The sequence below is a fragment of the Lontra canadensis genome, unplaced genomic scaffold, assembly GCF_010015895.1.
Source record: "Lontra canadensis isolate GAN:19392208 unplaced genomic scaffold, GSC_riverotter_1.0 scaffold11, whole genome shotgun sequence".
Classification (NCBI taxonomy): Eukaryota; Metazoa; Chordata; class Mammalia; order Carnivora; family Mustelidae; genus Lontra; species Lontra canadensis.
This window is the reverse complement of record NW_022631005.1, coordinates 3984639-3998644: the sequence shown is the minus strand read 5'-3', so window position 1 is coordinate 3998644 and position 14006 is coordinate 3984639. Positions and strand designations below refer to the sequence as shown.

Sequence of the window (14006 nt, the reverse complement as noted above, 5' to 3'; positions counted from 1 at the left end):
GAGTTCCAGTTTCAAAATGTTGTGGTATGAGTATATGCAGGGAATAATCTCAATCTTTTGGTATCAGTTGAGACCTGATTTATGACAAAATATGTGGTCTATTCTGGAGAAAGTTCCATGTGCACTAGAGAAGAATGAGTATTCTGTTGTTTTAGGGTAGAATGTTCTGTATATATCTATGAGGTCCATCTCATCCAGTGTGTCACTGAAAGCTCTTGTTTCTTTGTTGATCTTCTCCTTAGGTGATCTGTCTATTGATGAGAGTGTTGAGGTCTCCTGTTACTAAAAAGTTATTAACAATACATTTCTTTAGGGGCACCTGGGTGGTTCAATTGGTTAAGCGTCTGCCTTCTGCTTAGGTCATGAGCTCAGGGTCCTGGGATTGAGTCCATCAGACTCTCTGCCCAGCAGGGGGATGGCTTCCCCCTCTCCCTCTCTGTCTTTCTTAAATAAATAAATAAAATCTTTAAAAAAATTGTTCCTTGGGGTGCCTGGGTGGCTCAGTGGGTTAAGCCTCTGCCTTCAGCTAAGGTCATGATCCCAGGGTCCTGGGATTGAGCCCCACGTTGGGCTCTCTGCTCAGCGGGAGCCCCCCCCCCCCGCCTACTTCTGATCTCCGTCTGTCAAATAAATAAATAAAATCTTAAAAAAAAATGTTCCTTTATTTTGGTTAACAATTGGCTTATGTAGTTGGCTGCTTCCATGTTGGAGGCATAGATACTTAAAATTGTTAGATCTTGTTGGGTAGACCTTTTAAGAATGATATAGTGTCCTTCTGAATCTCTTACTCCAGTCTTTAGTTTAAGATCTAATTTGTCTGATATAAGAATTGCTACCACAGCTTTCTTTTGAGGTCTGTTGGCATGAAAAATTGTTCTCCATGCTTTTGCTTTCCATCTGGATGTATCTTTAGGTTCAAAATGATTCTCTTGTAAACAGCATATGGATGTCTTTTTATCCAGTCTACAACCCTGTGCCATTTCATGGGAGCATTTAAGCCATTCATGTTGAGAGTGATTATTGAAAGATATGATTTTATTTCCATAATGTTTCCTGTGAAGTCCTTGTTTATGTATATTATCTCTGTAAATTTCTGGTCTATGTTACTCTTGGGGTCCTTCTTCTTATACAGAACCCCCCTTAATATTTCTTGCAGGGTCGGCTTGGTGGTCACATATTCTTTCCATTTCTGCCGATCTTGGAAGCTCCTTGTCTCTCCATCCATTCTGAATGACAGCCTTGCTGGATAAAGTATCCTTGGCTGCATGTTCTTCTCATTTAGTACCCTGCATATGTCTTGCCAGCCCTTTCTGACTTGCCTGGTCTCTGTGGACAGGTCTGACATTACTCTGAAGTTCCTCTCTCTGTATGTAAGTAATCTCCCCCCCCCCCCCCCCACCCAGCTGCTTTTGAGATTGTTCCCTTGGATCTAAGATTTTCAAATTGTACTATTATATGTCATCAGTCTGTTCTCACTGATCTTGGGAGGGGTTTTCTCTGCCTCTTGGGCACAAGTGCTTATTTCCTTCCCCAGATTAGGGAAGTCCTCAGCTACAATTTGCTCAAATATATCTTCTAGACCTCTCTCTCTCTCTCTCACTCTCCATCCCCTCAGAGTTCCTAATAATTCTGACATTGGAAAATTTCATGGCATCATTAATCTCTCTCAGTCTGATCTTTTCAGCTTTCAGGAGTTTATCCCAGGCTTCCTTGGCTTCCTTCTATCACCTTATTTTCTAGCCCACTAATTCATTCTTTACCCTGGCTTTCAGAGTATCCAGTTTAGACTGCATTTCATTCTTAGCTTTTTTAAGTTCAGTCCAATTAGGTCTCATTTCTGCCCTTAGAGATTCTATATTGTTGCTAATATTTTTCTAAAGCGTAGATATCGACTTTACAATTGTTACTCTGAAGTCTATTTCTGACATCTTGTTTGTATCCATATCCATTAGGTCTATGACAGAGGCCACAGTCTATGATTCTTGTCTTTTTGGGGGTTCCTCCTCTTAGTCATTCTGTTGAGGGGTGGTTGAGGGAATGTATGGAGTCCAAAGCATTAACTACGACCCAAGTAAGATGTACCTGTTTTATAGGGAAATTAGGGTTGTCATCCTCTTGTTCTTCCAGAATGTCTTCCAGAGGAGGGGCCTGCTGCACTGTTCCTCAGGCAACCCTGCTTGGGCAGAGTTGCCCTGCCCCCAGTGGGGGGAGATGGTTTCAGTGGAAACTGGTTTTTTGGGGTTTTTGTTCTCTGGTGGCTTTCACTAGTGGCTTTCTGAGTCTCTTCCAAGAGTCAGAGCAGAAGTGATTGCATCCAAACCCCTGTCTCAGAATATAGAGATCACAGTAGAGAAATAGAGGAAAGCTCTTCACTGAGCTTTCCAGGCCACACTGTTTCCATTTCTGTCTGAGCTAAAATTCTGAAAACCTAAAAACTGCAGCCTCCCCGGTTTTGTGCCCCATAGCAACAATCCCAGATGAGTGTTTTATAGGGAACCCAGGGCTGGGCACATCTCTGCCCTTTGTGCTTCTAAAACCATGAGCTTCCCCTGAATCCTGTCTGTGAGCTTTACACTAAAGTCCTTTCCCTGTCACTACCAGTCTACAAGTTTGTGCCTGGTACCAGGGCAGGATGCTTTTGTTCTCTGGTATTATCTTATCTTCTTGGCACCAGCTTATGGTGGCTCTCTCTCCTTTCTGTTTTTCTTTCAGTATCTGCACATAGAATCACAAGTCCCTGCTTCATACCTCAAGACCTCTGGAGATACTCTTTAGAGATTGAAATATATCTTCTTACATTTCAGGCTGATTTTATGGGTGTTAAGAATGGTTTGGTAGGGGGTGCCCGGGTGGCTCAGTGGGTTAAAGCCTCTGCCTTCGGCTCAGGTCATGATTCCAGGGTCCTAGGATCAAGCCCTGTGTCAGGCTTTCTGCTCAGCAGGGAGCCTGCTTCCCTTCCTCTCTGTCTGCCTGCCTCTCTGCTTACTTGTGATCTCTGTCTGTCAAATAAATAAAGAAAAGCTTAAAAAAAAAAAAGAATGGTTTGATAGATATCCAGCTAAATCCAGGGGACCAGTTGAAATAGGGTTCCCTATTATCTTCCACCATCTTTTCCTGTTTCTGAGTCACACATTTAAATTGGGAATAATAACTCTCAATTCACAGTGTTGTTGTAATGATTAAATAAAATAACATGTATAAAACATGTAGCACAATGCCTAGCATTCTAAGAGGAGCTTACAAAATATTAATTTCCTTGTCTTCCCTCTCTTTGGTTAAGACTTACAACCCGTGAATTCTTTCTCATCTGGTCTATATTCTTTTCCCTGGGCTTGGCATTACTGTTGGTATATATGCCAAAATTTCTTAATACCATTTGGTTCTCAGTGGCTGCTCTAGGTAAAGCAAAACTTTAAGAATGTATATTTGTGGTCAAGAGAACTAGGCTTTCAATTAGACTCCATTCCTAACAGTCCCAAATGAAAATCAATTTTAAAATAATAATACAAATATATGTAAATTTTTAAGAAAATTGGCAAATAAATAAGTTAGTCATTTCCATAAATACAAAATTTAGGCTCTTAATCTTAAAATATTCCATGTTATATCCTCTCTTGTTAACACTAGTGATAACAGCTGGAGTAATTAATAAAGTAACTGTTGCTTCTGTGTGCTCGCTCGTAAGAGCAAAGGTACTGGGTCCAGACTATTGGCTAAGTTAAATTCCTGGCTCTATCACTTACTAGCTGAGTAACTGAGCAATTACTTAACCTCTCTCTGACTCAGTTTTCTGTAAAATGTAGATATAATAGTACTTACTTCAAAATGTTGTTAGGATCATCAAGCAAGTTATTGTAATGCCAAGTGCTTAGAAGAGAACCTGCCCCATATAACTGCTATATTGGTATTAGCACTTTTTGTTATCCTGTCTGAGAAGAACAGTGAAGACCCAACATATTACATACTCCCATACTCTTACGTACCTCTACCACCTTACTCAAGTAAAGACTATTTCTGCATTAAAGACTAATCTCATTATTTGTCTTGAGTTAAATAGCATGATTAAATAAAGCTTACTTTGATGATCTCAAGAGCCATACTTGTTCAATGGGCATTTAATTACTAGTTTAAAACAAAAAAAGGGGCACCTAGGTGGCTTAGTTGGTTAAGCGTCCAACTCTTGATTTCAGCTCAGGTTAGTGATCTCAGAGTTATGAGATGGATGCTTGCATCAGGCTCTGTGCTGAACATGGAGCCTGCTTAATATTCTCTCTCTCCCTTTTCCTCCACCCTCTCTCCCCTGTCCACCCCCTGCCTATCTCTGTTTAAGAAAAAAAAAAAAAAAAGATAGTTGTATTTTTTTTTCTGCTTGTCACTTAATAATGCTCATTTGTTAGAAATGTAGGTGAGATCACTATCCATATAGAAAATTGTTATTAGCATTTGGTATACTGCCACCTTCTAGACCTTTATAGAAGCATGAGCACAGTCACAGGCACACACACACCTGTTTTTTTTTTTTTAAGATTATTTATTTATTTATTTGACAGAGACAGAGAAATCACAAGTAGACAGAGAGGCAGGCAGAGAGAGAGGGGAAAGCACCTCCCCACTGAGCGTAGAACCCGATGTGGGGCTCGATCTCAGGACCCTGAGATCATGACCTGAGCTGAAGGGAGAGGCTTAACGCACTGAGCCACCCAGGCCCCCACCTCCAACACATTTATCAAAGAAACACCTAACCAAACACATAAAAATAATGGAATTAACCTATACATGCTATCTTATTACCTGATTTTTTAAAAAGATTTTATTTATTTATTTGACAGAGAGAGAGATCACAAGTAGGCAGAGAGGTAGGCAGAGGGGGAGGGGGAAGCAGGCTCCCTGCTGAGCAGAGAGCCCAATGTGGGGCTCTGTCCCAGGACCCTGAGATCATGACCTGAGCCGAAGGCAGAGGCTTAACCCACTGAGCCACCCAGGCACCCCAATCCAGGAAATATTTTAAAATTCAGGTAAATACAAACATAATTATCTTACCTAAGCTTTTAAGTTTTTTGGAATGTTCTATTTTCAAGTTTTGTTGAGAGGTGCTTGGGTGGCTCAATTGGTTAAGTGTCTGCCTTCAGCTCAGGTTGTGATCCCACACTCCTGGGATCGAGTCTACACATTGGGCTTCTTGCTCAGCAGGGAATCTGCTTTTCTCTCTCCTCCCTCCTTGTGCTCTCTTTCACTATCTCCGTCTCTCTCCCTCAAGTAAGTAAATAAATAAAATCTTTTAAAAAATAAAGTTTTGTTGATGCAGTGGTGAAGGGTAGCAGCAGCAACAACACCAAGTCAGATGTGCTAACACGATGTGACTCTGTTAGATAGTAATCTGGGCTCTCTGACTATCATGTTCCTGGATGGTCTGCCTATAAACCTAGAACATTGTGGAACCATGAGCTGATACAGAGGCACATGTTCCATTGGAAGGCAAAGACTTTTTTTGTCAGTTCTGTACTTATTTTAGAGGAACATAAGAACTGTCAAATCTTACAGTGATAAAATACCAGCATTGTCAATCATTATAACCACTTAAGAAAAAGGAAAATTAAGTAGAGAATTAGAGCAACGATTACTGATGAATAATAATGTGGATGTCTGAATATCTGACACATCTTCTCTCATAAGGGCCTTTTAAAAGATGCATTTAGTGCTTCTCTGTTTCTAAGGGCTTATGGCCTAATACTTTGAACTATATAGTTCAGCTTATTTTCCTTTGGAAAAGAAATTAACGGACCAGAGTGATGGTGACATAGGATTTATTTCAATCACAGGGAAAAAAACAAATGAAAACCACATACTTTCCTCTCTTAACTGTGATATGATAATCTGATAAACATAATCATAGCATGTTCTCTCTTTATCATTGTTTTTCAGATGTAAAAATGTGCACTTGCTTTACACTTAAAGATGAATGGCTGGCTGACCTTTCTTTCCAACTCCAGCAGCATTTTGTTTTGCAGATAATCTGCTTCATTAATGAAAATCAGAATCAGCTTGGAATATTTCATGCATAATTAATTATCTTGGCAAGAAGATTTATGAATGTAATTTTTCTCAATTGCTCCAATCAGGCATAAGTGAGACAAACAAATAAATTAAAACTAAGTTATTCATGGTCTCTTTGTACAAGACAGTGTCAAGGACATCTAAGAGAATTAAGTAAGACATAAAGGCAGATAATTTCTTTTTACTACCCAGATTGTACATACTTTTAAGATACAGATCTTTGCAGGGGGGACAAAGGGTAATAGAATTCACATTTGGAAGGTTTTATAATTTGAGTACCATGCTTATTATAATGGTATAACCATATGTAATCATATTCCTTGTCAACGGGCAATTAAAATGACATCAAAATGGCACATATAAGTACAGCCTCAGGACACCAGTCTTGTATCTGCTTGGTGGGCAGCTATAAAACTCTGTGTGTGTCTGCATGCACACATGTACATACACACATACATGCAAGTATATTTTCCTTTATATGATGCTATCTTCTAAATACGACTTAGAGCTTGAATGGTTGACCTGCTTAAATTAATATGAGATAAAATAAAAGTGCCTGGTATAGTGGTAAGTGTTTTGTTTTCTTTTGTTTTAAATCTCTCTGGGGAGCCTGGGAGGTGTAGTAGGTAGGCTTCCAACTCTTGGTTTCGGCTCAGGTCATGATTGCAGGGTCGTGAGATTGAGCCTTGTGTCTGGTTCCCCACTCTGTGTGGAGTCAGCTTAAGTTTCTCTCTCCCTCCTTCGCTCCCTCCTGCTCATTTCCTCTCTCAAAAATGAATAAATACGTCTTTAAAACCTCTCTGAATGCAGGTTTCTAACATTGACTGGCATAAAACCAAAATAAAGGTTGAATTATCTTGCAGATACTGGTATCCAATAGCTCAGCCCAGTAACAGACATACATAACTTTCCAGGCACTCGTAGATTAAAATTTATTGCAGAGTTTTAACACATGGGCTATCTCTAGAATTTGCTCTAAGTCATACCAGCAGTAGATGCAAAGTATCTGAAAGTGCAGGAGAAGCATAGGATTTTGAAAACAATAGAACCTCCTCTAATTAGAATGTACGGTAACCATTATTCCAAAGTGGTTAGCATGCACTCATGCTAAGACACTGATGTCTTAGTGCAGTGCAATGACATTGCATGTCAAAAATCCTGACAAAGGGACTCTGATGCAGATAGTGTGGATATAAATTCTAGCTTTTACATTTATTAGTTATCTCTATGCTTCAGTTTTCTTTTCTGTAAAATGAAAATAATATCTATAGATTTTTATGGATTTTCTATAAAAATAAACAACGTTATTGTAGGTAAAAATGAGTAGAGCACAGCTTTCATGTGGTAAGTGCTCAGTAAATGTCCATCTGGTCACCATATTGCTCTATACATTGGTGGGTACTTTCTGAGCTTTACTGGATAACCACTGATGCATAAAATTCTGCACATTGACCAGATCTCACATCAACTCTCTAAATTACAAAAAAATCTTAGCTTTCTAAAACATTATGATATAGAGGGGAAATAAATGCCATTTCACAGCTTGGTAGTCAGCCAAGTTTCAGAAAGTCGAATTTATTTGTAAGATAAAGTTTAAAATTAATTTTTTTCTCTTTCACTTTCTTCACCCTTTAGCTATTTATTTTTTAGCTCATTTATACTTCTTATGGTTGATAATGTAATCATGAACTTAGTCTGTCATTTCTACATACTCTTCAATTGACCTACCAACTTTTAATTAGGCACAATGATTTAAATCCCTAATCAGCTGTGAGAGGACTGGGGAAACACACTGTGACCAAATAACACTGCAGTAGTAGGACTGATGACAAAACTGTTTGATATGGGTGCTCCCTGGGAAGGTTCTGCATTGATCCCCGATTCTCAAACCCTCCCATCCTGTGGCAGGGATAGCTGCTGCTACCTGAGCTTCCCACTAAGCTCCAGACTGTCTGTGGATCTCTTCCCCCCACCCTGAACTCTGTTTCCTCTCTGCCTTTGGTGCTGGAGATTGTTGGCTTTTCTTTCCTCCTCAAAACTACTATGACCCCAAACTGGACAGAAAGTGGGACTCATTCCCTCCTTTGCTGTCACTCTCTGGTCCCCAAAGACAAGCAAAGGTTGATTTTTATGCTTTTTAGGAAGATTTGTAAGCAAACAAAATAAATAGAATACTTTGAAAGAATGGCAACATCTCTTAAAATTTAACAGTTATTTGTCCTGTCAATATGATAGGTTCTGACTCTCATTTTTTTTCCAACAACCAAGAATCTAGGCTAAAGCTTCAGTATGAAATCTATTTGGCTGCATGGCGTAGGAACCAGGATGGTAATGTGAAAATGTCAAACTTTCATCCCTCTCCTAAGTAACTCTGTAATGTCTATTCCCTCCTCCCTTCCCTTCTCTCCCTTACCTCCCTCCCCTGCCCTTCTTTCCTTCCTTCCTTCCTTCCTTCCTTCCTTTATCTCTCTCTCTCTCTCTCTCTATTTCTCTCTCTCTCTCTCTCTCACACACACACACAATTAATATAATTAGCTCCAGATCACTTACAGTGGAACCCTAGGTTATATTGAGCAAACCATTCCTTAGATATTTTTGGCAGAAATGCACATTGCTGGGACACTGGGCTAGTCTCTGTTTCCTTTCTTGAAATAAAGGCTTTCTTCTACTGCTGAGATTTGCCCCAATGAGTCAGAGGTAATGCTAGAAATAAAATTTAGGCCCAGACACATCCACCATACTGATTTTAGCTACTGATTAAACAGCTTTCTTCCATTAAGTAGCTGGAAGTGAAGTGCCTATATAAACATAAACAAGAGTTGAGGCCAGTCTTGGGAAGGGAGGAAGTCCTTAGTGACATTTTTCTTGCTATATAGATGTGAGAAGAAAAATGATATGCCAACACAAATCAGAATAATTAAATACATAAAATTGTGATTCTAGACAGGGAATTAGATTATCTGTGAAGCTGTTTATAAAGTAAAAAAAAAATGCTTCATGACAAACAACATATCTTAGCTTTCCTACTACCCATCAATAGAGAACACTGGGATTCCATAATTTGTTGAGGAGATATTAGTACCTTCCAGTTGACTTCCATAATTCTTAGAGACTTTCCAAATTCCACAAAAGAAATATTGTGAACATTATCCTCCCAGAATCAATGAAATAAAGTCCAAATAACTAGTAATTGGCTAATAACTAGTTAGCCAAGAACTAGTCCCACAATCTATCTAAAAAGAAACCCAACCACGTTTTTTACAGTAATTCTTCTTTCCTCCCTGCTCCCAAGTCCTCACTTAGAAACATTAATGACACAACTTTAGTGCCTCTTTCCCTAATATACATGATCGCCCAATGGAGCAAATGGATATTTGAAGTTTTAATATTGCCTAATTAAATACAGAGCACATTTGACCATATGGTCTAATACAAAAAAGAATGTAATAAAGAAAAAAAAACACATTATGGGAGATAAAATAGTTGTTATAATGCTAACATGCCTTCAAAAACAAAGTAGATGTTAGAAGTGTCACCTGTGGCTATCCACTATGATTGAAGACACTTTGGTGTATGTGTGCATTTTTGATACGTTGAAGAGAGATTATCAAAAAATCTTGGGTTAAAGAAGATAAATAACTGATGCCTTTTACTCTCCTTTATCAGTTTTTGTCTCTAGTAGTAACTGGTTATTTGTCAAGAATTGTTCACACGTGGAAAAGAAAATGAAAGTAATTTGAAGAGATTTTCATCTTCCCTTAAGCATTTCTGTTAAGGTGGTTTGAATTGCTTATTGCTGGCTCACCTCCTCCAGCGTACTTTTAAACAAAGTTCAAAAAACAAGATCTGATCTTGGATTGTAGAACAAATTGCACAAAAAGAGATGGGTAGTTTTTTGGCAGTCTGATGTATCGCTTTGGGCTGCCGCAGAAGTTCACTTCTTGCCACATGAATTTTTTCTTCTTGACTGTCAGAGTGCATTTTTCTATCGCTAGTTCTCCTATGTATTAGTCCAATCTTTGGAATTCTCAGTTTGCACTTGCTGTTGCCTCTGCGCATAGGCTGGCATTTTCTTCTCAGGCAGTTCTACTAATGGGCTTGACCCACATCTGTGCTCTTGAAGGCAATATTTCCACTGAGCCCCAGTGGTAGTCCACAGAACCTTTTTCTGTGTTAGACTTTCTAACTATGGTGTTGCATTTTGGTTTTTATCTTAAGAATGTTTGTAAAGGGGCGCCTGCCTGGGTGGCTCAGTGGGTTAAAGCCTCTGCCTTCGTCTCGGGTCATGATCTCAGGGTCCTGGCATCGAGCCCTACATTGGGCTTCCTGCTCAGCAGAAAGCCTGCTTCCCCCTTTCACTCTGCCCGCCTCTTTGCCTACTTGTAATCTCTATCAAATAAATACAATTTAAAAAAAAAAACGGATGTTCATAAAATAGCCTGATAAGAACCATTCTTCTCCCCTGGAATCCTCTGGTTCTGCAGATGGAGGTGATGAGAAGAAAAACATTAAACAAGAAAGTGTGAATTCTCACCATGACATTTCTGTCTGTGGGATTTTCCTCTTATTGGTTGTGTGACCTTAAGCAAGTTGCTAAACTCATAACACTCCTGCTGGGTGTGTTTCCTAACCTGCTGAAAAAGAAAATCTCTCCACAGAAGAGGGATGTAAAGATTGAATGAGGTAACTTGTAACCTGCCTAGGGTAGTCCCTGAGACCTTTCTGCCAAAGGGGAGGGGTTCATTTCTCTTACTTCCTTCATTTTTATCTCATAGTGTTGAAGTGGGGATGGGTTGTCCAATAAACACAAACTAGGCCTCTTCCAACTTTTCCTCTCTTCCTGGTATGTTCCTGGATCCACTCTCCTTCATGTATCTTCAGTAACTGTGCCTGCAAAAAATGCTTAAGTCTCATCTAATAAATAAAGAAAAAAGTGTGGAGAGGTTCTGTTGTTGCCTCTGCCTCCTTAAAGCTGTCATCGGATTTCTCCTTTACTAAACTATTAGGTTTCTTTGGAAGTGTCATTAGTTCTATTTCCTTATCCTGCCCTCAGTGGTCCATAAATGCTTATCAATTCAGAACCATTCTTTTGACTCTGCTATTTTAAATTGCCTTTAATTAAAACTCAGTCCTTAGATATTCACTTAACCAATATGGATAGTCTAAATATCCTTGAATGACAGAACTGTTCAATAAAGATATAACTCAAGTCACATATATGATTTGAAATTTTCTAGTAGCCAAGTTAAAAAAGTGAAAAGTCATATAAAAAGTAAAAAGCAACAATACATTTTATTTAACCTAATAAATCTAAAATAGTACTTCAATATTTAATCAGTACTAATATCTTTTTTCTTAATTTTTTTTTTTTGACAGAGAGAGCGATCACAAGTAGACAGAGAGGCAGGCAGAGAGAAGGGAGAGGCAGGCAGAGAGAAGGGAGAAGCAGGCCCCCTGCTGAGCAGAGAGCCCGATGCGGGGCTCGATCCCAGGAACCTGAGATCATGACCTGAGCTGAAGGCAGAGGCTTAACCCACTGAGCCACCCAGGCGCCCCTAGTACTAATATCTTTAACAAGTATTTGTATTATTTTTTAATACAAAGTCTGTGAAATTTGCTGTGTATTTTATACTTAGAGCATATCTCACTTTGAACTTGGTACATCCAAGTACTCAATAGTCATGTGTGATTAGTGGGTACCATATAGGACCTTGCAGGTCTACATACAGCATTTGAGTGGGTTTTCCTGGCAATTCTCTTTCATTTCCAAGGCAGCTCTTGGTTTTCATTAAACATTCCTGATTGCTTCTGCTTTGAATCTTTACTGACTTCTTTCTCTTTCTATCTTCCTTTATTCTCTGATAGGTGTTCACCTTCTCCCCACAAAAAAAGATCTCCATCCTTCTCTATCTTTGTTCTATCTCCACTGGGCACTGAGTACCTAGAATGTCATGTCAAACTGTGGAATGATCATGAACACATTGCTTAGTTGGAGCTGAAAAGTAGGAACTAAGAAGAGAGGAGAAATGTTCTAATTTTCTCCTTAATCTATCACTGCTGAGAATCAATTTCCAGGGCATACTTCAAATGTTTTTTTTCTTCCTTCTTTTCTGCATCCCCTGAACCCTTGGCTTATGTTCCCGTCCTTTTGCAAGGATCATGTTCTACAGAATGTCCTGATGCATCATTTACTGTTCTTATCACTCAAGCTTTTAAACAGCAGCAGATATAATTTAAATACTTATAAAAAGTGCTCTTGGAATATCTATGCAGCTGTCTGCAGTAGCTACTTGTGGAATGCAATGACTAATTATTGGGTGCCAGAATATTATGGTTGACACACTCTCAGTAACTTAGGGTGTCGTGCTTTTACATCAGAAGAACTCTGAGAGCCTATCCTGTGTGTATGCCACAGCACTACACAGTAAATCTGATCTAAAAGGCTACTCATGTATGTGATGCGTCATGATGAAAAGTAACACCCTGATGATGAACTACTTACTTCTGAGTTTTATGCCAACTTGTTTTTATGTTTCCTCCCAGGGTGTATTTGGTAGTGAAAGTGTGTAGATCTAAAGAGTCAGCATGCTTTATCAGGAAGGTATGTGATCAGAATACACAGAATACCAACATAGATCTTTAACTACATTCTCTTATAAGGAATAGTATTGCTGTACAGGAATAGTATCCTTTGGGGGTTGAAAAAGTATTTGCCAAATCTAGGGGATGAGGTCAGTAGATACCTTTTAAAAATCAAAACAACTCACTCCTCCCCAGCTTTCATCACTGCTGGCATGCGCCAGATGACAAGTCTTTGACTCACAAAATTGAATAGGATTATCTGAGGGTTCAGGGTTCTCACCTGTTTTTAGAGATTAGCAAACACCTGTTTGTACTCGTATTTTTTATTCACTCAGATTCTATATTAACTTTCCCTATTAAAGCATTCTTGAGATTTGTGAGTTCTTCCCATGTTAGCTAAAAATAAATAAAACTCACTCCCAGTACTTAGTAAATGCTCTCTTAAACTTAGTTATATTCATGAGCCATGTTTCTTTGATGAAACCTTTAAATCATTCCTCTGGATGTGGTTTTATATGAGTTCACTGCATCTTTTGTGAGAAACTACTTTTATAAAAATTAAATAAATTAGTGAATAAACTTTATAGATCTTGATAAAACACTCTTTTTGTGTTCTAATATGCATATTGTACATAATATCTAATTCTGATTGGGATAACAGAAAGATTATCTTCAAAAAATTGTTTATACCTATATAATACTTAAGATAATAGAGATTGGCAAATGTTTATATTGTGTATGGGTTGCCAAGTATTCTAAAAAAAAATGAAGTGTACTTCATATGAAAACTGCTACAGAGTTACCATTATTTTTTAATTACACTGACGGTAGGTGAAAATGCTGGTTAGCAAAGATTTCCAGTTAGCAGAAAGTTGGAGGAACCCTTTTACCCCAAATTGTACTGCTTATTCCATGCTGAAAAATGCTAAGTGTTGGTATAGACCATTTGATCTCATAATCAGCTTGGTGATATTAGCCCTGTAATGATAATGGAATGTTCTATTCTAAGTAACTCCTAACTTGACTTTTGTGTAGTGTGTGTGTGGTGAGAAGGGAGGTGTACATTTACTATGTGGAGCTTCAGGACTAACTAGCTTTCTCTTTGACCACCTGCTTTGCACATTTCTCTATGTTATAAGAGTTCAGAGAAATCATGAGGTGGTTGTAGGCAAGACAACCTGGGCTGGGAAAAAACGTAGTACATTTGTTTGGGCACCACACACCATTTTGAATGGGATGCCAGGATTCATTCTTCAGTCTTGAAGTAATTCCTCCTGAAGGCCAGGGCTGTAAGACTTTGGGTTACCTAAGATGGCAGCACGGCACAGTGAAAAGAGCATGTATTTTGGAATAATGTAGGTTTGGAGACA

General features: G+C 38.7%; 1 protein-coding gene across 7 annotated transcripts in view; it reads left to right on the top strand.

The window, feature by feature from the left end:
• Window positions 1-14006, top strand: part of CCDC141 (coiled-coil domain containing 141) — a 216822-nt gene that overhangs the window by 85794 nt on the left and 117022 nt on the right. The window lies entirely within an intron of this gene.